Below are 25,632 nucleotides of genomic sequence, written 5' to 3' on the forward strand. Positions count from 1 at the left end.
AAGTCAGTTTCAGAGTTTGCTCCGACCACAGTGCTGTGTTTACATTCTTTCCGAGGCAAGCCTGCATGGTCGTAATTTATATCCTAAACACTTGAACGTAACTTGTTTACACAGGAATGACAGGACCTCAAAGAGAAAAAAACTGCCTTTCCCTGCCGGCGGCCGGGCGCGGGGCGCCAGTGCCCTCCAGCGGCCCCGCACTGCAGCGCGCCCCGGCCGCCGGGCTCCGCCAGCTCCTCAGCTCCGCAGGCTCGCACAATGTTGTCACAGTGAATTTTTTTGAATTATTATTATTATTGTTTTCCCAATTTTCTGGGTGCTGTTATATACCATAAGACGTGAGTAGTGCTCTCAGTGGCTCTTCTCCTAAGAAAGGGGAAGGATTTGCTCGGGCATCCTTCGTTTTTGGGTTTCTGTGTTCTCCCTTGGTGATTTAAGACTATTAAGGTTCTCTTTTTCCCGTTAAAACTTCTCAAACAAAGGACGTTTCAGAAGCAGTACTCTTTAGACATCAGTATGTTTCTGGGTGCTGCCAGTAGAACGAGCTCAACATCTTTCTTCTGAATTTAAGGGTGACTTAAATGACAGGGAGGAAAAAAGCGGAGAGATTTTTAAGTTAATTTGATCTGATTTTGTTTTGATATTTGATTTTATTGCTGTACCTTCTACCCTAGGAATTCAGCCCTTGTTTAGTCTAAAGAACTCCAGTGGCCACAGAGCCAGTGAGAGTCATGACCAAGAACTATGCCACTGTGAGAACAAGGTATTTACATTTTAGCCATAGCGTTAAAAATTCTCTGCATCTTTTAACATTTGTTAAGAGCCATTGAACATACCCGAATACTTCACATTTCAGAAAAAGACATTCTCTGTTAGAGAACCAGCACACTAAGCCTTCTAATCACAGCAGTAGCTATGCAGCACTCATCTCTGAGACTTCTGGGGACTTACAGTATCAGAGAAAGTATCAGAGAGAGCTGAAATTTCTAGCATTATAACAAAACCAGAAATCTAGATGTGTATATTTATTCTCAGCATTGTGAAAAAGTTCAAGAAGGTAGACCCAAAACTAAGCGTGCATTTGCTTCTCACCTTGTAGGGAAACTTGTAGCTGCTAGGCTGAAATGAGCACCACTTGTTATAAAATATGGGAAGATCTGTGTCTCTGCAGTTCTCAGTTACTGCTCTTTTCTTTGACAATACTCTATTCTCTTCCTCTTTGTCTCTGCATTCCTTGCCTGCTAGCATGTCCCTGACTGCTTTTTTCTCTATGTGTGGATTGTAAGAGGCCTAAGGGATACTTTTTTTCCCTTTAGCTGTGCTATAGCCCAAGTAGCACCCAACAGCAGCCACACACCTCTGCTGTGTCTGAAAACAAAGTCACCGCTGACTTTCAGCCCAGGGCTTCAGCCTCCACAATTCCTTCGTCCTTTCAGGTGGACTTGAAGGAGGATGAGAGCAGAGAACTTCTAGGTAGACTTCTGGTCTATCCCAATGAACAGCTTGTGTATCCAGAAAGCTGCATTAGCTTTTCCAGCCAGATCAGTCGGTCTAATGCATCAGTAATGCAAACCGTGCCTCCGTAATGACCTCGGACCGCCACAGCTACGAGAAAGCTACAACTAAATTACAAATAGTTAGTCATCTAGACTGATGGCATAGCTCGCTTTTGGTGAGGTGCTGAGGTAAATGGATTGAACATAGACTAATCCAAACATTTCCATTATTAGAACACGCTAGGCAGAGTCTCCGTGGGATGGGAATGAAATCACTCTGGAGCGCCTCAAACAGTTTGCGTGTGATCCACTATAATCTTATATATATATTTTCTCCATTCTCTGGTTTCATCACAGCCTTACTGCCTCAGTGGAGGGATTTTGCTTGTGAGGGTGTTTATATTACAGAGAAAGAAACCCCACTCAACCACTTGAAAGCTGGGATCATTTGAGCAATCATTTTAACATTGGCAAAATTAGCCAAATGCTGAGGTATCTTATGCGGGATGTTGAATTTCTAGCTGGTAGTGGACCAAAGCATTCTTTAAAAAAATAAATTTATCAATCCCATTAAATCTTCTTGCCCATTATTCTATTAAGACCAACATTAGATGAATATCTTGCTGCGTTTTGGCTCAGCTGGCAAAGTACTTTTAGCCAACACAATATTTTCAGTTTAGTGTGAGAGTTTTAGCTTGCTTTGGAGGCAAAGAAATGTAAAGATTTTTTTTAACTCAATAACAATAAGCCTGATTTTATTGAACTAGAAAGATTTGCTCATAACATATACATGAGGTAATATTTAAATAAGACTATTCAATAAAATGCTAGGTATGTCACTTAGGCCCTGAGAAAGCAAGGTGCTGTTTTCAATTATAATTTTAATATACCTGAGCATGTGAGTACTCCCATTAAAGTCAATGGGATTATGCAGACGCTTAGAGTTAAAAGTGCTTTGCTGAAGAAGGATGATGGGACTAGAATTAAACACTAGAGGTTCCTCCTATGTGCTGCAGCTGAGGTCTGTATAAGAAAAGGAGTAGAATATACCTGATTCATACACAGGATGAAAATTAATTCAAAACATACTCCAGCTTTGAATAGAGATGTATTTTACAAAACCTGCTGGCATTAATCTGCATGAAATACTGCCTTAGCTAATAAGAACACCCGGGCTTTATTTATATATTGAGCCATTTGATAGATACAAATGAAGAAAGAGGTAAATAGAAGCCAACATATTTTTGAATAAAAGCCCAGAGGTTCTTTCAGAGTTCAATGATCTTTGTGTCTAGATTATAAAGAATTCAGAGCAGCTTCATGTGCCTTGCCAACTACTGAATAGAGCTCCAAAACATCTGTAATATTAAACAACTTCAAGCCTCCTTTTTATGCTTGTTTTCATCCAACAGTGATTTATAGAAATCTGTTGGCTTCTCCACTGGTCTTTTCTAAAAAGAAATATGCAGGGAGGAGGAGGAGGTTTTAAAATATGTTGGGACACGGCTACCAAACTGCAGCTGGAAATTAGAGATATTTTAACAGTGGATTTAGATTTATTTAGGAGATTATGGAGAAATGCTAACTGCATTACATCGATTATTTTAAGCATTGCAAAATGAATTCGTGGTGGTGTGCAAAGTACCACCGAGTTCACAGGTAGTTTGGTGTTTTTAGGGTAATTCAGAGAGACTGTGCTGCTTCTGAGGAGCAGGATTTCTTGGACTGGATCCCCACTGGTAACATTTTCCTTGCAGTAGAGTTGCAGCCCATTAATTCTTACTGTCCAAATATAGGTAGCATTAGTTTAAATTAGAAGTTTTATAACTGATTTAGCTGAGCTACTGAAATCCCTTCTGTACACAATCTTATCTCATTTTCAGAGATCCTCTTTGGATTGGTTTATACCTGTCCCAATTGACATATACCAAACACATTTTACTTGATGAAAAATCTCTCAAACTAGTTTAAAGTTACTCTTTGAGACTGGGTCCCATGCACAACAATTTTCTGATACGATGAAAAGTGTGATTTAGTTCAAACTGCATAACTGATGTTTATGGACACTCCATCACTGTAATCCCTCATTTATACATGTACAGCTGCAAGCAGCACCAATACGACCAACTTTAAAGTGGTATCAGCTCCCCAAAGCTGATGGAAACTAAACAGGGCGGTGTCTGTGCCTAGGAAATCCTTGTGTTAAAGGGCTGTAGCTTTTCCTTGTGAGATAGCTGAATGTTAGAAACTGGATCTAAAGCATGATCAATACTATAAGTTCCTGGACAACCTTATTTGTGGAATCAAGACCTTGAAATCAGGCTTTGGGCCTTCTTGAATTAATTTTTTTTTTGTGGGTTTTTTTATCTGTATGTTCCCTTGCCAGAAATTTGCTGACCACTGATGGCTTGCAGACAGCTTCTGCTGTCTTAGAGAAAGTTATTTGGTTACAGGACAATACTTCTCATCCTTTGTGCTGGAGAGAATATGAAAAAATGGGAGGGGGAAGATGCAGTGAAGGTTAGAGTCACCAACAGGATTTGCTCTTTTTTAAAAAAGGAATGAAGGGCCTTCAACAGGCTCAAATTAAAGACAAATTAAAGTTTCAGAACATGGAAATGTTTCCAGGTTCTTCCACTTCTCCTTCAGCATATGGTCTCTTAACGCTGGTAATGCCAGATGGTCTCTTGGCCATTAATGAAGGGAGAGCAGAGTTGTTCACCAGGGAGGAACAAGGAACATCAGAAAAGCACTGGAGGAGTGTACTTTGATTCCAGGTGACTTAACCAGCAGAGCCATAATAGAGAGGGTGAAGATTCCAGGGTGCAATGTGAGTGTTACCAAGTTGGGGTAATCATTGAGAAAAGAAGTGCAAGAACAGGAGTAGCTTCTGCAGCCACCATGGGACGATCCACTGTGTCATAATGAAAGGCAGAATTATTAGGTGCCTTAAAAAATAGACATCAAGTTCCACTCCTCATATCCTTCTTTAGAAGGATTTTATGAGGAGCTCCTTTCATTTCAGTGTACGCCTTTTTCCTTTCTAAAGCAGAAACAAAGCTGCACTGGGAAGTGGGAACACTTCAGTACATCAGTATATTGGTTTTGCTTAGTGTGAGGCAGCTAGGAGAAGTAGATAGGAAAAAAGGAATAGCTCAAGACAAGTGACCTCTGGTAAACAAACAAGCTTGTTCCAGGGCAGCAGAGAAGCAGGGGGTAGGAGGATTCTGGCTTGACTACCCATTGAAGGTGTCCAAAGTAGTCTGAACAAGCACTACCAGAGTGCAGGATGCAGCCAAGTTACTCAGCAGGCTCAGAGGCTCTGTCAATAAAGCAGTAGAAACTGTTTGGTGAAGCCTATCTTAGACACAGGCACATGTGAAGCAGTCCAGCCTTGCTCAAACTTCCAGCAGTAGGCAGTATGGAGAGACATGCAGAGATGGTAATCCTTCAAATTTCTTCTTTCTAAAAGCATTATTTTTAGCTTGGAAATCAACCAATAGTCTGAATTTCAGAAGACTACTTTATCCCTGGGTATGTGCCATTTCAGGCTTCCCCAAAGATGGCAAAGGCTCAGCCCTGCCAGCATGCTGGGAAATGCATCTGGCACACTGCAGCCCACTGCAGCCTCCAGAGTGAAGCCTGAACTTGCACCCAGGAAAGGAAAGGACCACAGCTCTGTGCTTACCTTCAGGAAGACCATAATGAGGACAAGGATGGGTCTCAGCTGGAGCACTTTACGCCTGGTGTCCGTGTGTTTGTGATGGTAACAGAGGTGAATATCCAGGAAGGTGGCAGCAGCAAGAGCCTTACCTGGCCAACAGAGTGCAGAGAGGTATTCTCCCAGCATGCTTTAGCCTTCAAACTCTCATCTTTTTAACCTTCTTTTGCTGTCCCCTCTCACCTTTCCACACCTGTTGATTACCCCAGAAGATTTCTCTGCCTGCCAATTGAGTTTATTTCAATCCTGGGACACAAACCTTGCTCCCATACTACTTCAGACAATGGCCTTTGTTACCAAAACCATGGAGGCAGGGAATGACTGTGAGTGATTCATACACTACTGTTTCTGTTCTAGCATTATAACACCAGATATGCTGACCTCTGCAAGCCCTTGAAATTTCTTCTACTTTTCCCCACTGATTTCCTCCTTATTGTTACTGATTAATTGCTTGCACTGCAGTCCTGCTGTAGGACCAGGGTTTAAAGACATCCCTCAGTAGAAGACATCCACATGTACTTGTTTTCCAAATCTGAAGAGAAGAACTAGTTTTCCCAAAACCTGTTTTTTTTTAACTGTAGCCTGCTGATTCTGAATTCTCAGTCTCTAAGTTCCCACTCACTAAAGGAAATACCAGTTTCCTCTAACTCAATTTCTGAAGGAAGGGGTCAAGAGAGAAGATGGTCAGAATATATGAGGGCAGATTTGTAGCAACTCAGCCCATCAGACCCACAGGAGACGTAGGGAGGAGCAAGAGAAGGACAAACATTTGATTTAGCCCAGCAGAAGTGGGCTAGTTCTTCTACTCGCCAGTGCTGTGTTTGGTTAGATCCTTCTTGGCCCCATCCTTCAGACTTGGAGGGAAATGTGATCAAAATTCCATGTTCTCACTGAGTAGAAGAGCAGCTACTGTAAGCAGCTGACATTTGTCAGTTCCAGGAGAGTCTTGTCTTCCTTTTCAACCACCACTGGCTGGGCTGGCTGCCTCTCCAGGGATGTATCTAAGAGAAGTGCAGAAGTGCAGACATCTGAGTGGTTTCCACCTGCCCATAGTTGATTCTGTATTTAAGTACCCCCAGGGTCCCCAGGCAGGAGCCACACTCCAAGGGTGAGAAACAGAAAACAGATGGTCATGTGAAACAGACCATCCCATCTAGGGGCATTTCAGGACATATTTATTAGTCAGGAGCATGCACCACAACAAAACATCGCTCTCCTTCTATAGGGAAAAGCCTTTGATGGTTGGTTAGTAATGACTAAAAATTAGACAAATCCATAGTCCAGGCTCTAAGTATGCCAAAAAGGGCCGTGTGCTGGCAAACATGCTATACAGCTTGTTCATTTCCTGTACGCTGTTTGAAGCAGCCAGAGCCCTTTCTCACTATTTAGTCCTTTGAATGCAGAGTAAAATAAAAACAGAAGAAGAAACATGTCGCTAGCAAAACTTCCAAGCTCAGCACTTCAGGAGGCACTTGAACACAGGGAGAGCAGACAGAAGACCCCCCAGAGCTGGGAAAGCCCCCACTTACAGCATCTGTTCTGCATAGTCTGCTCTGTGGAGATGTTAATAAATTTGTCTCTTGCCTGCACAGCTGTCATTCACAAGGTCACTTTTTTCCACCAGAAAGAGGACCTGACAACTCTCTCATGGCCTTACAGACACAAGCAGTGTTATAGGTAGAAGCCTATAAAAAACCAATCAGTCCATGAAGTGCACATGCTTACATGTTCTTTCAGGTGGGATCATGTCAAGTTCCTCATCAGTCCAGTCTCAAAGCCCACATGGTCTAGGATCCTGTGTTTGAAAGAGGAACAGAAAATTGGTGGACTTAAAAAAAGCATTAACAGTCTAACATCCCCTGCTTGCTCCTTGTGAAGTGTCCCTGGAGGGTGTGATCTACATCCTGAATGTCCTTCCTTGTTTCAAGGACAAAGTCATCACACACCATTTTGCTGGGGCACTCATTTCCCAAGATATCCACTTCGCAGTCTAAGAACTTCCAACTGAACTCAGCATTGATTTCTTTTCTGAGCCCATCGGTGAACGCTGCATACATATAAGACATTCAACCTGCTCAGCCTATTCCACCAGCCCCAGGTGCTTCAGGAGATGCAAGAAATCTTGCAGCAGGCAAGTATGCATCCACACCAGCCCCTCTGAGGGTGAGATTTGCACTCAGATTTGACCTCAGCTCTCAGCCTCTCTAGCATCCTGTGCTGGGGGATACCAGAAGCTGCTAGTCAGTATTTTACAGACACGTTTCTTTCTGTGCACTTTGTCTGTGTTTTTTTTGTCTTAAATGCCAAGACAGAAGCTCTTGATTCATCTTAATTAGGTTTTTATTATTTTTAAGTGATTTTATCACATCTGCACTTGTCCCCTTCCTGAGGCAGCTCACCACCATCTCCAGATATCCTAGTCCCTAACATCTTACTGCGATCCTTTTAATTCCTACATCACAGAAAATGAAAACTGCTTGGGCAGGAGACTGCATTTTTCTATAGCATACATATTAATACTAGTTGACAAAACATCTTTTACAGAAAAAGTCAAAATAGGCATCTGAGGAAGAGTGATGGGATCTTTCGGAGGTGTATTTTTTAGAAGAACATAACTCAGCCTCTGCATGCACACTTCTCTCCATTGGCTATGAAAGAGCTCAGATGACAGGCTCAGGTGAAGATGTCTGCTCTGTGGTTAAGGGACATGAAACCTGGCCAAGATGCCAAATCCTGAACAACAAATAATAGACAAAATTGCACTGCTGGCTTCTAAAGTGAGGCTGTGTAGTTAGTTACCACCACTCTCCACAGGGAGCAGAAGTTTCTATCAAACTGCCTTCAGTAGGACCCAAGTCTTTTTTCAGAGCTCATATCAAGTGTTCCAAGTCACATGAATATTTTGCCTGCCCCTCTAGTGTATCTTATTTTGAATGTGCCAACAATTCAGCTTTATCTGCCATTGTATTGGGCCTTTGCCTGCTTTGCTGAAGTCTCACTGACATGTTGCTCTCAGTGAAGCACCAGGCTTCAACTAAAATAAATAACTTCATCAATTTCACCTCCTTATTCCCATTCCCCTCTCCAGGCTGCCAATATATTTGTTAAACAATATTAGACCTTGACACTTGTGTGCCAACAATTTTTCAGACACAAAAGTTTGCTATTTTTTTGTGTCTGTTGCCTCCAATTTCTTAGACAGCTTTTGGTTTATGGCTTCTCATCATGTGAGAGCTTTAATTTTTCTTTAGTAAACACTTAACCAAGATCTTATCAAAGTTCATTAATAGAAGAATGTGGGATGCTGGAATTTTGGTTTGGTGACTTTTATTTGTTTGGTTCAGATTTTTTTTTTTTTTTGGTACAGAAATCAGGATGGAAACACATAGATGCAATTGCAAGATCCATTCCCAGAGTGTATGCAGTGTATTTCAAGTCCATGAATAAACTTCTTCTCATCTTAGTTACACCAGTGCAAACTAAGAAATCAAGCAACAGCTTTGTTAGTTTTGGCTGATTACTTGGGCAGACTTAGCCTAACTGAAAGAAAAACCTGCTAAAAGTCTTTCGAGAAGTTTACAGTCTGATCAGATAGCATATTATAAATATAATAAGCTAGTATTTTCAATAACAATTTCATTTATAAAATCACCTTGTCCAATGCACTGGAAACACTATATACTTGCATATACCAGTACTTTGTTACTGAATGCACATGTTAATGCAGTAACAGTGATCTGGAGAGCTCAGTAAGAAGAGATGAGAATGAGAAAGAAAACCAGCAAACATGAAGAACCCAAAGAAAATTTAAAAAAAAATATTTGTTATGAGATATGTCACTGTGTCTTTCCTTGCTGTTATTTTCTGTACAGTGCAAAACAAAGGAGGTGGGTAGGAGGAAATGCGCAGGAGATTAAATAACGGGGGTTGTAAGATTCCTCCAGAAATAGTGCACACCGCCCCAGGGCATTGGGAAGCAGCTGATCATCCCAGCACTGGCCTGTTTGGCCCATGAGCTGGCACGTCACCAGCCCCACCGAGACCCAGAGCTGACAGACATTCCAGTCTAACACCATTTCCGACAGAAAGACAGAGAGTTGTGTCCTGCCTCTCCCAGCCCAAGAGCAGAGGTGCCAAGATGATACGGAACTTGACCAAAATCTGGGAGGGAAGAACGAAGCTTAAGCCGTATTCACGCGCGCAGGCCTTCTTTTGTTATTTTAACCCAGTTATCGAAGCAATGTGTTCCTGTTGATTTTTAAACCCTATTTTGTTTTGAAAAGGCCAAACTGCGTCACTGGATGCATTGTCTGGTAATAGAGCTCCCAAGAGAGGGGAACTTCCAGCCAAGGTCCGAACCGGCTCAGCAAACTGAGGAGACGTGGGGATTTGAAACCAAAGATCTAGTCTGAAAGGGGTGGTCCCAATGTGAAATGATGGAGAGCACAGGGAAGGGGTGCCCATGGAGAGGCTGCAAAGGCATGGGAAAGCAGCAGGCACATTGGCCATGGAGGGGCCACGTTGACATTGGCAGATGGATACTGGCTCTCATCATAATTTGGGGCTGTGGCATGTTGATGTGAACAAGCCTTTCACAGCTGACATGTTTTTTTCCTTTTTGACTTGCAGTTCTACATTTTGCAGACCCAAAATTGCCTGGAAAATAAGTCTGGGGAAAGTATGACATCCACTTAGTCCTGAGAGGTAACACTGAGGGGATGTATCATCAATAATGTTTTTGGAAAACAGGGAAGCCAAGAGAGATGACTAGAGGAGGAGGATCGCTTTACAAAATGCTAGCCTACAAAGAAAGACTTTTGACCTATAGGATGGGGAAACACATGTGGGGTTAGGGCTGGGAAACAGGTATGAATAAAAAAAAGACAAAGGAGAAGTGGTCAAAGTCATTCTGATGGAGAAGGAGAGTGGGAAACCCAAAGAAAGGAAAGCATTATGCAAAGGGCAGGGTAGGACAGAGAGAAGCTGAGGAGGCTGGAAGGAGTGAATAATATGATGATGCTGGGAAGGCCTTTCCAAATGAAAGAGGGAAGCTAAGATGGTGAACCTGCAGGAGGGGAAGTCCTTCCTGTTTGGTACACAGCAGGAGAGGAACAGCTGCCAGTCATGGGAAACTCAGTCCAGGGAAGGAAACACAGAAATGCATACAATAGGGGATGGAGAAAAGACAAATCTGCATGGCAATGAAAATGATCTTTCATTTATCCTGGACAGGACATTTGCTGCTCATCTCTTTGGACTTTTTATTTCCCTTTCTCCATTTTCTAGGTTACTACAAGCATATGAGATCCCTGCTGAAGCTCACATGGTTTCTGTGCACAGAGGGACATGGAGATCTCAATATATGGTGTCTCCTACTAAAACCAGTTTTTGCTGCCACATGAAAATGCATTTAGCTTGCATATGGATGACATTTGCAAATTCCTTCAACGATGAGCTTTAGCTGTCATAACTGTCTCAGTATTCCTGTTTCCCTTATACCTGCAGTCTGTCTGCAGAGATAAAGCAACTGAGAAAGAATATAGATTTTCTTCTTCAGAAAATCCTTATTTTTGTCTTATCAGTGAAATAAGTACATCCTGTGCACAGAGACTAGAAAAAAAATTTAAGAATCCAAGTTGCTCAAGACCTTACCATTGGCTTACACTGCCAGATTATTATAAAATGGCTTAAGTAAATAAATAACATTGCATTGTCCAAAAAATCCTTTCTTGGACAGCTTTGTATCCAAGCTCTTTATGCAGTGAAGGTAACATTAACATCTTCCTGGTCCTTTAAAAAGTAGTCTGTTACATTGCTATAAAAAACGTGGGGAAAAGATACTCCAAAATTATTCCATATAAGGAAAATCTGAAGCATAATTTATTACAGCCATAAATTCTCATGTAAATGTCAGCAACCAGTAGATCCCAGACTTCAGTGATGGCAACTCTCCTAGTAGGAAAGATTCAGTGTTTAGTTTGAGGCCGTAAAAATGCTCATCTGTAGCCTTTGGACTGCCTGTATTCAGAAACTGCCTCCCAGCCAACAAAAGAGACTCAAGTGTGACAGATTCCCATTAGGATTTGTGTCATGGCAACAAGAGCATTGGCAAAGCAGGGTGGTCAGCATGGGACACTGTGTGTTGTCTCTCAGCTTTCATCTGGGAAACCTAAGACACCTTTACTATGGAAACCATGTGCCACTGCAGCAAGACAACAGAAGCCTGTTGCCTAAAATTGGAGGTTGTTTGTCACTCATCACTCCCAGGGCTTTTGGGATCCACAATACCATGAGACACTCAGTTTGGAGAAGATATGAATTCAACTTGAAGGCTGGTACTGGAGGTGCAGGAATAACAACAGGGCAAGGGAAAGCAGAGTGTTGAGGTAAGGAGCCAGTTTCTACCCCTGGGCTAACTTCTCGTGTGTTTTTTATTTAATAAGGCTGACATGTTTCACCTGTGCTTTCTTTAGCCCAGGGGAGTAGAGTCCTCGTGCCCATGGCCACTTTCATGCCCTTCTCCTTAGCTCTGTCTCTGCCCTTACCTTGGCCTGCTCCCTGGCATGCTTGAAAGAGCCTTTGCCTCTGCAGCAGGGTAATTTAGGTGCAAGGCAGGAGATTATTCATGACAAAAAGCAACACCAAGGTTGCTCCAGCTTGTACTGTGTTCAGTTGCAATACAACCTGCCAAGGTAGAGATGCTTTCCATGTTCAGAAATAAAAATAACTTATTTACAGGTTAACATTCTCAAGGTGAAAAACCAGCACATATTCAGTGGAAGGAGCACGTCAGGAACCAGGATGCTTTTCTTTTCCTTGTTTTCTCATTTCTCATCTCCTTTGCTTCAGGGTTGCTCTCTTTCTTTCTCTACTTCACTCCCAGCAAATTTGAAACTCTTCCCTTATTTCTGTCCCCTGTTGCCTTTCTCTGCAACACCCATACCCAGTCCCAAAATTACAGCTTTCCAGCAGTGGTGGGAAGGAATAATGGGGCTGGCTCACACACTCAACACACAGCCCTTTCCTGGGATGATGGTGGTGGTGGGTCTGTGACTCCAGCTGGCCCAGCTCACAGGTTGTGGCTAACCTGTTTTATAGGTGAGATGACACCTTTGGAGCAAACGTTCTGGAGATGCTTACTATACACTTTGCAGCAGCAAGGCACAGTCCCTCCCTCCAGGGCTACTCAACTGGCTTTGGAGAATGCAGCCTGACCACACAGTATCAGCCATTGACTTTGAAGCCAAATTCCTCGCTGATTAATTACTCTTTTTTTCCTCAAAGATGAATGTTTGTAGGCAGTAAGTATGAGGTGCTCAAACACTCTTGCTGTTCCTTCCCCACACACTAAAAATGACTGGGAATTTTTCAGTGAGTACCCTTTCACGTTAGTAGGTGCACAAGACCATCAGAGAGAATGGAGCAAGCTGTATTTTTATTTGGTGCAAAGATGTCCAAAACTAAGGCAAAGATCCAGGGAGGATTAGGTACAAAAGGAGACACTGTGAAGGTAGGTGATGTGGGGAGCACCCTTCAGAAGGTCCTCTTCAGGCTTGGATGGGGCTTTGATGACGTTTGGCACTCACTGAAAAAGGTCTTGTCTGCATCAGCCTATTACTCATGTCAACAGCTTGCTCTTCAAGTCAGCCTCAGGACCTGCTGGGGCCCCAGGTCATACAGGCAGAAGAGCTGCTGCCTCAGATCTTCCTACTGGAAAGCAAATGGAAAGGTGCAGCTTTGGGGAAGAATTGGTCCCTAAACTCTAGAGGAATGGTCAGGTACTTACAAAGAGGTCATCACTGTTTTTGCAAGATCAGCCTTCCTATACATTTTAAAGCTACACATTTAGATTTGAAGCCTTAGAAAAGAAAGATGTCTTTTAAATGATTGTTTTAATTTCCAACCACCATATTTTAAAGCCAGTCTCCTCAGAAAGTGAAGGCCGTTTGAATGAACGTCTTAAACTTTTTCTCCTTGCTTCTCCACTTCCCCTTTCTGCTCCTGTCAAGAGTGGCTCTGACTGCTTCAGCCTTTCTTTTGATTTTAAAAACACAGATGTAAGCAGATAATGAGGCCACAGGAGGAGAATCCTTCAGGATGTCTTGTTTGGTTTGGAAATATTTAAATGTCTGCTGCATTTCCTTTGAGCACAAGGCAGGAGTCTGTGAAAGGGCACTGCTCCTTCTGCTACCCACAGTACTGCTAGGGGTGGGAGAGTGTGCGTGCATGCAAGCATATGTATGCATGTGTGCATGAGAAGGTTTCTAATCTTTTCAGCATGGTTCTTTTTCCTGGGATAATGCAAAACATTTCTGTAGGTCACATTTCCCTGGAGGAAAAGATTTTAACTCAAGTAATTCAGGTGAAGCTTGTTCTATCTAAATAGTCTGTCAGTTTCACATTATTACAACAAATTCATAACTTTCTAAATCACAGTGAAGAATGATTTTTTTGTGGTTTGGATAGGTTTAAGTGCTTGTGGCCATTATGAATGATAGTTGGTTGTTTTAGATTAAGATATCACAATCAAGATGAAAATTTTATTATTGTGTCCTACATAAAACAGTGAATGGCTGTTGGATAAATTACATGATGAGTCTGAGAATCAGAGTCAATCACCTTTGCAGTGTGGGTGGTACAAAGCAGTTGCCCAAGAAACCCTAACACAGGAAGAGAAACATTCCTCATTTTTCTCCATGAAGTTAAAACTGCATTGCAGGCTGCTCTCAACTTCCTATTGACAAACACCTTGTGGTCTGACTACCACTGATGGTCCCTGGGCAGAGGTGGAATATAACTGATTAAAAGGCAAGGACACTTCATGGTAGACAAATGTGCAGAGAAGATCCATGGGTTATACCACAGACAAAAAAATAAATTTAATATCCATGGACTTTTCATAAGATTTGAAAAGTCAGTCACATACAAACCATGGTTTCATCCAAAGATAGCTGAGGTCTATAGAAAGTATTAATAATAAAGTGTTGTATACAGAAATGTTCAAAAGAATTGGCAGTATTCATGCTAGAAAGAGTTGTGCCATTGCCAAACATGAAATATCACTTGTTGGCTTCACTAATCTTGTTTAGGCCCTGCAGTTCAAATTTAGAATACAGCTATCGATACAAAGAGGAACAGAATAAATTTGCAATACATAAATAATAGAAAATTACAGTCTGATCCAAGAAATCTTATGAACTTGAGAATGCCCTGACCATGACAAATGATTGTGACATTTTGAAGTGATTTGTTTGGATTTTCAGAAATAAGATTGTTTCAAACGAGCATAAGTTACAAATACTATTCCACACTGGTTGTGCCCACATACACTATCCCAACATGTGCTTTTAAGCCTCATCTTAATTATGTTTTTTTCACTGTGTCTTTTATTGCCTATGCCTTTGTATGTCATCTTAATCCTTGCACACTGACATATCAATGTTTTTTTACCCATCATAAAGAAACCTCTCAGCTTCCTTTTTTAGCTCACACATTTTTCAAAACAAACTAGTGGAAGGATGAAAATCTCCAAATGTTTTATTTTAATTTCTAAGGAGACAATAAATGTGAGGAAATGTTTTTAATGTAACACATTGTATCAGTGGAGACTGTATTGTAAAGAGCATTTTTTTTCTATTTCAATTCATTGTGCCAACAGCTGAGTGATGCAGCTACTCCGCTGTTAAAAATAGTAGTACTATTACAAGTTTAAAGCAGGATACCACGAAATGCACTCTACAACCACAAATGCATTCCAAAGTGCTGTTGCTAGTAAATACATGTCCTGGGCTTGTCTTGTGGGCAAGCCAGAGAGTGGGATAAATCCATGTACTAAGGATGGACATTAGATGAGAGCTCAGTGAACACACACAGGCACGCAAGCCTGCACACACACACTCACACACGCACTCACACACATGTATAAAAGTAAATATTTATTAAATGGACGTCTCAGTGCCAGCCCTGCTCTGTACGATGACATGATCCAAGTCTAGAAGCCTCAGCTCAAAACAAAACAACCTGTGAATACTTGACCTGGAAGCAGTGAGAAATTCTTCTGAAATTCACTGATCTTCTAACATTTAACCCTTACCAGCTCCACTTCTGGTGTCTGCATGGATATTTGAGGCAGACCCTGAGTGGCAGAAAGTGAGATATGATATAATTATATATCTCCAATAGATTAACTGCCTTAGGAAAGTAGGGCCAGATGAAATAGGATGTGTTCTGAACAAGGGAAGAAAAAACACACAGAGTACATGCTGCTCCCAGAAGGATAAAAAAGAAAGAAAACCTTTGAAAGAGCAAAGATTGTTACATTCAAATTACTCCTTCCCAAGTCTGTAATTTCTCAGCTAGGTCAAAACAGAAAATGAGTGATTACTGTTACAACTGGCATACACTCTGCACTTTGGCTGCATTTAAGATACACAACATTTTCCAGAGAATCATGTTGGACAATTTGTCTTGAGTATTTTAAGCCTTTTTCACATGTCCTGAAAGACATAAGCAATAAAATACCTTAAGGAGTGCAGTGGCTGCAGAGGGGAGAAGGCATGGGCCCAATGTCAGGGCACCCGGGTGCTTTCCTGACTCTGTTCCCATCTATCATACAAACTCCAGATGGATTGCTGACACCGATACTCCCCAGCTCGGCTGCCTAAAGTTCAAAATCTCTTTGCAAGAGTAATTTCCAGTGTCAATAGTACTGTTTATCTTCACCCAGAAGAAAAAGTAGCTGCGCCTAGATACCTAACTCCAGATTGACAGGCAGAAATAAGCACTGTGGTTTGCAGAACTAAGCTCCCACGGGGTCAATGTGTGGTGCTGTACCTGTTTGCATATCTGTGCTGCCTAACTTGCATGGTAAGGAGAGAGAGTCCTCAAAGAAGTTTCTCAGCAGGAAATGTACTTTGGTTCTAGGCAGACCCCACATTCCCAGTGCCCTTGTCATCCAGGCTGGTCATCTGCTGTAATGGGGTCTCACTTCTCCTTGCTGAGGTTACTTCCTTATGGAAAACAGATGAGGAGGGGGAAGCATTGAGGATTAGGGGGGCTCTCACCTTGTGTTCAATATGGGTGATCACACACATATATAGGAAACCAAACGGCACTACTGAGTTGCCCAGACCAGACCCAAATTTGGCTTCTCCAAGGGGGATCCTGTCTCTCCCCACTGCCTTCATACACAGCCTAGGGACACTGGGCTTCCACCTTTGGCAACTATCCAGTATTTTCCTTATCCCAAATAATGTGCTGTATTCTATAAATTTCTTTGAGCAGCATTCCCCCGATTTCTTCTATTATATTAAAATCCCTCAAATTCATTTAGATAACTCCTAGTTTAGCACTAAAGAAGCAATCATGTAAAAATATTACACCATTCAGCCTTCTTATAAGGGCATCTTTATACTCTTGTCAAACTTGAAATACGTGCTCTGGCCATATTAAGTTAAACACCCTTCCACTTTGTCATAAATCAATTACTTTCCTCCAGAGAATTTCTCTTTAAATTCAGGGTTACAGTTATATTCCAGACTCAAATTTAGTTGCTGCTATTAACATGGAAATGGACAAAAAATTTAAATTCTTCTTTGTGAAACCAAATTCCTCAAGCATGGCTCTAGCCAGAAGAATGAATGTAAAAGTAGAATTATGGGTTCCACTGTCTTTGTTCTCCCCATGAGCTCTGATCCACTTACTGGTAGACATCTTTTTACCAATTGCTAATATGGAAAACCTGACGAGGCAGGGACAATAAGGATGATCTGGAGAACTACAGTCTCACCTTGATCCCTGTGAACATGATGAAACAAAATATCCTGGAAATCATTTCCAAACACATAAGAACCAAGATTGAGAGTATTCACTGTGTGTTTATGCAGGGGAAATAATGTCTGACTGACCTGATGGCTTTCTACAATGAAGTGACTCAGTTCATGTAAAGTGGTGGCCAATACCCCAGGTGGGTGTGGTGCCTGTCAGAGGGACTCAACAGGCTGGATAAATTGGCCGACCTGAGGCTCATGATGTTCAGTAAGGGGAAGTGCAAAGTCGTGCATGTGGAAAGGAATAACCCCATGCACCAATACAGGCTGGAGCCTGGCCAGCTGGATATCAGCTTTGCAGAAAAGGATCCAGGGGATCCTTGTGGACCCCCAGTTGCCCATGAACCTGTAGGAGCTTTGGGGTGTTCAGTCTGGACCGGGCGTAGACGGACGGGGACGGTCGGTGATGAGAGATCTCTATAAGCAGATCTTGGGACATGCGGTTTATTGCAAAGGGCGTGGGTATAGGGGCACTGCTTAGAGCTGCAGCTGACAGCTCTGAGCAGGCCCAAGAGAGCAAGAGTAAGCGGGTAAGAGAGAGAGAGAGCGAGAGGAATGAGAGTGAAGAAGAAGTGATGAGAATAGAATGGAAGGGTGAAGTCTTGGTTACAATACAATAAATCATCTTCTGTACTGAATATTCTAATTGTCACTAACCAATCTAATACAAGATACAAATCCTATAGCATTTACCTACAGCCTATAAGAGTTCTTATATTACCATAGAGTGTTACATCTTAACTTCTAAAAACTACTCTTTGGACCCCTTCTGCTGAGCTAGTAGGGTCTGCTCTGACCCTTGGACCTGCCTGCAAGCAGAGGGTATTGTTCCATCAAGAGGGGATTACCTTCAGTCGGCCATACCATTGTTTTCCAGTTGTTCAGTAACTAAGACTTGGTATTTCAAAAGCGGCTTTCATTTCGATGTCGCTTATAGTTTTCATATTCCCAAAATCTTTTGTCAGGCAATCATATTTATAAGGCTTTCCTGTTTCATCTTCCCCAACTTGAACCAGCAACAAACCCACAAGGCAAAGAAGGTCGACAGCATCCTGGGTTGAACTAGGGAAAGCATTACTGGCAGGTCAAGGGATATGATCATTCTCCTCTATTCATCACTGGTGAGACCGATACGGAGTGCTGGGTCTGGATCTGGGCTCCCCAGGACCAGAGATGAGTGAACATTCTGGAACAGGTTCATCAGGGAGCCACAAAGGTGGTGAGGGACCGGAGCAATTATCATATGAGGAGAAGCTGGCAGAGCTGTGACTGTACATTCTAGAGTAAAGAAGGCTCAGAGGAATCTCATCAATCTAGATAAATACCTGAAAGGAGGGAAGATAGAACCAGATCCTTCTCAGTGGTACACAGGGACAGGACCAGAGAAAATGGGCACAAACTGAAATACAGGAAATTCCATTTAAATACAAGAAAAAAACTTTTTTTTTTTTTTTTTTTTTACTGTGAGGATGGTCACACACTATAAAAGGCTGTCCAGAGAGGTAGCAGAGACTCCATTCTTGGAGATACTCAAAACCCAAGAAGACGCAACCCTGAGAAATTTGCTGTAGCTGAAACCACCTTGAACTGAATGGTCTGCAGATCTGCCTTCCCACTTCAGTTGTTCCGTGGTCCTGTGACCCATGCAATCCTTTTGTCTAATCTCTTGCTGTGCACAGGCCACAGAGTTTCATTCATGGCTTCCTCACACACACGAGTCAGACATGCTAACTGAAAAAAACATCACTTTTAGAGAGGCATCTGCACTTGGATATAAGATTTCGACTGATGGTAAAATCCACTATGCCCTTGGTGGAGTTATATCTCCAGTAATTTGCTTTGCTATTAAGAAAACACTCTTCACCTTACCTAATCATCATCCTCCACCATTAATATTTAACAGGTAATAATTTTTAAAGTTTCAATCAACTAAATTAAGCCCTCATTTCTGCTTGTGCAAAAATACTGCATGCACTGAGTTCAAACCCAGTACAGGTGACTTGAACTATCCAGGCATTTCTGAGGGTGACACATCACCAAGAATTGAGGCCAACTATCTCTTTCAGACTGAGACAAGTTAAGGAGGGGACAATGGACTGCCAGACTAAAGAGAGAAGTGGATTGGCTGAGCAAGAAGGTAATATTTTTAAGATGCTTTTCAAAGTAAAATTATGCCCTCACTAATGAAATTACTACCCAGATGTGGGCAAAGGTTGCCTGTTTGAGATGCACCTCAGGTGCTGATGACTGCACCTACCCCTTCCAGTTTCCCCTGAAAATCCTTTCTCTCTCTCCTTAATGCCACCAAAAATTTCCTCTGCTTGGTTATTGCAGATCCAGAGCCTCTTGCAGAGAGTGAAATGCAAGCTAGACCCTGTGCTGTTATGATGTCCTTGAAGATTAGAAAATATCTGTATAGATTGTGTAATCCACAACCATTTTACCTGCCTTGAGAACACATACAGCTTCCCACTCATCAGAAAGGAGGGCATCTCTGTTAATTGGGAGCCTGAGGTTTCAACCTATTTTTGTGAAACAAAGGCACATGTAATCCACTATTGAAATTATTACAATAGCAAACTCACATTTTCACTTTTAATAGTTCACTTTACAAGCAAGATTTTGTATTCTTATTACTCTGCCATCCTGGTTTGGCTGGTGTCTAATCCCTACCACAGTACTTATTTTAGCTAATCATCATCATTTTTCTTTAAATAAACCCACGTTAACCAAAGTGGTGAGGGAATTAAGTACATTATTTCTTTTGTAGCCCAATATCTCCATCTTATGGTCATAGCATGTATAAGGACTGAGCTGAGTATTCATTTTACCATGAATTGTAGTGGAGACTGCATAGCAGGTAAAACACAGTTTAGTATCTTATCTGAAATAGGTGAGATTTTTGTGGTTTTTTTTCAAAACTTTTAGGCTTTTTTAACTGAATTCTTCTACTGAACCTTTTTCTTAGGGAAGGGCGCGTACAAATTACTGGTGATTAATACACTTTTCTACTTTGGCCTACCCTTGTCTACATCAGTGCTGCACCTCATAAGAAGACAGAAGCTATATGGACAATACCTATACATCTGTAGCTATTGTCCAGCGAACCGTGAATTGTCACCATTGTGCTTTTCTTCCACAGAATTCCAAAGGGAGAATAAGCCATGCCATATTTGCAGTATATTTTCATTAATGTTTGGAATCAAGGTCGTAGGGGACCAGGCAAAATCAGAAGCAGATACATTGCTAAAGTTTGTTTAGTGAATGCCTTAGTGCTGTCCTAGGTTGGCTGCTCATGATCTACACAGCCTAGAAAGACCCAGCTGAGCAGAGAGCAGAGGAGACCTGGAGGCAACAAGCTTGGCAGGAAGCAGCTGCTGGTAGAGAGATGTGATAGACAACAGCACTGATTGCTCTCTCAGAAATGCTCCCCACCATGTATTTCCATGGTGATATGGTACACTGTGGTTCACTGAGAGCAGTTTTGTTTGCATGGGACTAGAATATCAGCTCCTATCTCCACAGGAAAGAAGGATATGAATATGCTGAGGCCTCAAGATCACATGGGAATCTTGAAATTGGGCTAGCATACCAGCCAGGCTAGGGAATGTGCACTACACATCCAGCATACCTCCATTAATTATGTACACCTCTTCTGTCACATGATATTCCTGTCTTGTCTCTGAATGGCAGCACAAATTGATTTTCTGGGGAGAGGGGAAAAAACCCCAGTGATATTGGGCCTAGCTAGCCTCAAAACATAAACTGTTTTATTTACCCATCTATGCCAGTCTCAGCACAGAGCGGGTCAGAGAATGTGCAAACAAGTTATTCTTTCAGGAATGTCAAAGAAAACCTATTTCTGCCGCAAAGGTTTCCTCTAATCAGAGAACCAGGCAAGCAGCATACACTGTTTTACTTACTTTGACCACTTTGGACTGCTGCCTCTTCACAAAATTCTGAACAGCAAAACCTGCTAACCACACAGTATCTTTTCCCAAGACCAAACATTTCTTCACACACTTGAGAAATTAAGTCAAAAGCCTATATTCGTCAATACCACCTGGCAAAATTTGTACCGACAACACATTTTGAAGTGGGATAAGGAATAATTTTGACATATGAGTTAAGCACTTTCTGTCAGTCTTAATGAAGTCTAATGAAAATGGCAAATAAACAGTAGACCATCCAGCTTTTCTACCCACCACAGCTCTTCTGTTTGGTCAAGTGAGAGTCCGTCACCAAGTGTATTGCCAGGACTGCTTCTAATAACTTAGGACACATGTGATGTTCCCATACTAGTCAGCGGCTGTGTTTTGAAAGAAGGTCTAGATTTTTTCCAAGGTTCATTTTAATACAAGCTCTATTGCAAAAGCAGCACTGAGGGAAATTGTATCATAAGGAAGCATGCAGATTCCTGCTCTCATACAGTGCCTGTGTGGGCCCAGGAATAGGAAAGGCTCTGTAAGTGGGATGTAATACTTGCGCTTGTTTATTTAAAATAGTACCCGACTACTGAAAATCTACGAAGTATGAGTTACATTGAATTGAAACATTCCCAATCCCACGTAAGCAGGAGTGAGTCCAGAATGGTTGCGTTCCATGATGCATACCATGGACTGAGGGACCACTTCCAAAAGATGCAAGCAGCATATACCTGTTTTCAGCAATGCAGACTTTCCTCTAAAATGAGACATCGCTACCTGGGCTTTATAAACAGAGTGATGGCAAAATGAAGGAATGGGAAGCCATTACTTCATACTTTGCCTTATCCTGTATTTTTTCAAGCAAAATTGAATCCCAGAATTCTCTGTTTAGTCCAATATTTACCAAGAAAACCTGTTTTGGATTTGTTGGTTAGAGCAAAGTCATGGCAGGGGCCAGAATTCGCAGCTTTCCCAGCTCTCTGCAGAGCAACTTGGGTTCCCACTGCTTTGAAAACCAGTGCAGGACCATGCAGGTAATCCAGCATGACAGCCCAGATGGGACCTTCTCACTCGAGTCTCTATTCATCATGTATTGGTGGCTGACAAACAATTTAAGTGATCTGTGAGTTATTTCTGGTTATGGGACCTAGGGTGGCTCACACTGCGTCTAAATCTGCATGTGACGACAGTCAAGAATAAAGCTGAACCAGTACACAGCTCATTCTTGAATGAAAACAAATCAAGAGACTCAAATAACATCAAGTGTAATTGCAAGGAAGGAAGGTGGATCTAAAAGAGATATGTAGGAAGGACAGTTGCCATTCCAGGTGTTCTTTAATTGTAATGCTGGTAAGTTATAACATGGTCCTAAGTTCCAGAATCACCTCCTTGTGTAATCCACACATGCAGAATAGCTGCTACACTTACAAAAAAAAATTGAGTGTTTTTTTACCTAGTATATCAGTAACTAAAAATAGTCAGTGGCCATTTACCACTACCAGAAAATCTGAAACATTAATTCTCTGTTGCTTAAGGTACAATGCTTTGAAACAAGACACCAACCACCTTGCTTTGATTGCATCAGTAAAAACAGGCAGCTGATCTTCCTAAAAGATGGTGAGGGTCATTGTTCCTTTCCCAATTTAAATCTGATTTTCTCAGTTTGCTATAGAGAAGTCTCATATGGGTCCCATAGCACACAGTCTGGCATTCTCCCTGCAAGGTCAGGAAAGGCCTTCAAAGGGTAAATAATACAGGAACACTTCTCTGCAAGACAAACCCCAGGGGAGCGAGTTTTAAGATTGTGGAGGGATAATGCCTGCCTTGAATGCTGCACTTTTTCTTCTGAAACAAGAAAAGCTGTTCACAGAGCTTCTGATCTGAATTGAAGGGCCCTTAAATAAAGGTATCTTCTGGTTTCTTGTAGTTTATTCTTCTTGGTCTGAATATAGTGTTTTCACAAAAATGCTCATGAGTGCCATCTTCATGGCTTAAAGGAGATTAAGGGTATTGATTCCCAGGAACAGTAGACTATAAAATATCACCACAGAGAAAACAGAACTGTGCAAATTCTGTATCTATTAGTACTTGCAGTGTCCTAGTTAAAGCCTTTCCTGGCTCATCAATAGATAAATCGTTGTGGCCCGTGAGTCCTTATTACACTAAGCATTATCTGTTTACACTGCCAGAACAGTACTGCCATGGCAGATATATCCTCCACAGCAAAACTGGGTGTGAGACCAACTATTTATCCATAGGATTTTACAGTGAAGCTATCTCAGGAACAAAATGAAAAAATAAAGAAGGATATGTATTTTCATACAGAATAAACATCCCTGCACCTGCTCCAGTGTAGTGGCTGCAGGATTCTGGCTGGTGTTTCTTTGCACAGAAGAGTCAAAATATTTTTGAGTGCTGTTTGTGATTTCAGACTTTTAACCTGACATAACTGAACTTCCTGGGCATTTCCTTGGTGATATTGACCTTTGTCTTGCAATATAGAAAAATCTGTTTTAAAGTAAGTATGTAACAAGATTTCAAACACTCACAAACTCTTGCTGTGATAGAGAGTAAAAATTCTGTTCTACTGTACAGATAAGGGATCTAGGAAAAGTGCAGTAGATTTATTGAGCTGGCTTTCTTTGAAGAGGTGAAGAGTAAAAAATATTCATGGAACAAGATAAAAACTGAGCCTTCAGCTCACAGCACACTTTAGAGAATACTATGCATGCATCATACTTAGAGAAAATGTGAAGGATACAAACCACAGGTAAATCTAAGGAGGGTGTGCATGGAGCAAAGCACGGTAGCAGTGAGTGCGAGAAAGCATTGCTTTGGCAACTGGTGAAGCAGCATTTGCATAAAAGCCTTTTCCCAAGGAAATGCAACAACATCAAATAACTGAAGGGCAGGGGCCAAGGCCACACGCTGGATCCCCACAGGTGTGCAGCTCAGAGTTCACAGGTTTCTCAGCCACCCTCATTTACAACGAGGGCCAAGGGGGACTCCCAAAGGTAGGTTTTGCTGAGTGCTGTTGTATTTCTGGGGCTGAATCTGCTCAGCTTTCCACATGACAATTGCTTCTGAAATCTCAGAATTGCACAGGTCCCAGGGCAGAGGGGACCTGTGGTGGCTCCAAGTGTTGGTGAGGCCAGTCTCCCAGCACAACTGGGCTGCCTGAGCAGTCGCAGCTCTTACACATCCGCAGGGCACTGGGTCCTGTGAGGAGCAGTCTTTCTGAAGGGGCCCCGGGAGCAGCAGGCACAAGGCACAGAAGGACTGATTCCATAAGTCCTTGTCTTGCCTTCACCCTCAGCAGGTAAATGGGCTGCTTTGCCCTGCCACTTGTGTAAATCCCCTTGCATTCCCCATGCTAGCTCAGCTGGAAGTGAGCTGTTGGCACGGCACAGTCTCTTCTTTTTACCCACTGTCTCCACCCCCAGGTTCGCTTTCCCGAGGGTGACTGACTCATGGGCTGGAGAGAGGGCAAAAAGGCAGAGTCCTCGACACTGGGAGACTTGCAGCAAACAAGTAGTAAAGAAACACAAATAGCTCAGGAGGTATACAAAGGATTTTTCAGGAATATCATTAAATGTGGATTCTGAGGTTCTTTAACGGGACTTAAAGCAAATGGCATTCCATTTCCATGCACCTCATGTGTGTTTTGCATTAAGCATTAATCGTGATCATTGAATATTTAGGCACAAAGAATTCATGTGTTTTCTGACACACACAGTGTTGATGTTGGATTTACAGTTAAGATATTTTAAAGATTAAGAGCTCCCGTTAGTGTTAGCAATTTAGAAGGCACATAGATATTTCCTCTCATCTAAATATGTGATGATGCAACAGCCAAAATAAATACCCCCAAACACAGTCAGGTTGAAGTGCCCGTAATATCAATGAGACACAGCTCTTATATTAGTAAAATACTGCTTATAAGGGTTTGGCTGGATTAGAGAGAAAAAAAATGTAAGCATAGAGCCAACATACACTCATAAACCATTGCATAGGAAAAGGGATAACTGCAATTTAATTTGAAGAATTTTGCAAAGAGATGTCTTTAAATTAGAATTATTAAATACAAGCATCATATTTACACTAGTATAAATAATTATTTCAAATAAGCATTATTATAATTGAGTTATTAGAACTAATTATATTTATAAAGCTCTGAAACTTTGCCTGGTGCCTTTGGAGAAACACAATACTAAGCAAAAATCTAAAGTGATGCCTTGGCCCAAAGACACATTCCCCAGCTTGGGCCATCTGGGGCTTCCTCCGTGTGAGTGAAATGCTTGCTTGGTGCAGGGCCTCTGTGGTGGGAAGAATTCACACCCTTTAAATTTTTCTGCTATGGAGCATGACTGGCATGTTTGGAAGAGAAGTAGGGAGAATGGGAAGAGATTATGGCATCTGGGGTGGTGGCCCATGTGGTACAAAACCTCAGTAAACCAATTGCATGCACCCTTCCCCATACAGGACCAGGAAATTAGGGAAGCACAGAAGCCATCAAGCCATTTTTCCTCCCTTGCTTCTCAATGTTTTAAGTGGTGTTGTGGCACAGGTGAAAATCAGCACCACAGAGCTTGGTGGCACAAAGCAAAAAGGATAACAGTGGTTATACCAAGTGTGAAAGCAATGGTTGTACTGGTTTTGTA

General features: G+C 41.9%; 1 long non-coding RNA gene across 1 annotated transcript in view; it reads right to left on the bottom strand.

The window, feature by feature from the left end:
* Positions 1–5,190: 5,190 nt before the first annotated feature.
* LOC120411692 overlaps positions 5,191–25,632 on the bottom strand; it is a 44,147-nt gene continuing 23,705 nt past the window's right edge. The window contains exons 2-3 of the long non-coding RNA XR_005604196.1: positions 6,943–7,012; positions 5,191–5,309 (exon numbers count right to left, since the gene is read on the bottom strand). This is a non-coding gene — a long non-coding RNA (uncharacterized LOC120411692). The remainder of the gene's footprint in view (positions 5,310–6,942; positions 7,013–25,632) is intronic.

The sequence above is a fragment of the Corvus cornix genome, chromosome 2 (assembly GCF_000738735.6).
Source record: "Corvus cornix cornix isolate S_Up_H32 chromosome 2, ASM73873v5, whole genome shotgun sequence".
NCBI classification, from domain to species: Eukaryota; Metazoa; Chordata; class Aves; order Passeriformes; family Corvidae; genus Corvus; species Corvus cornix.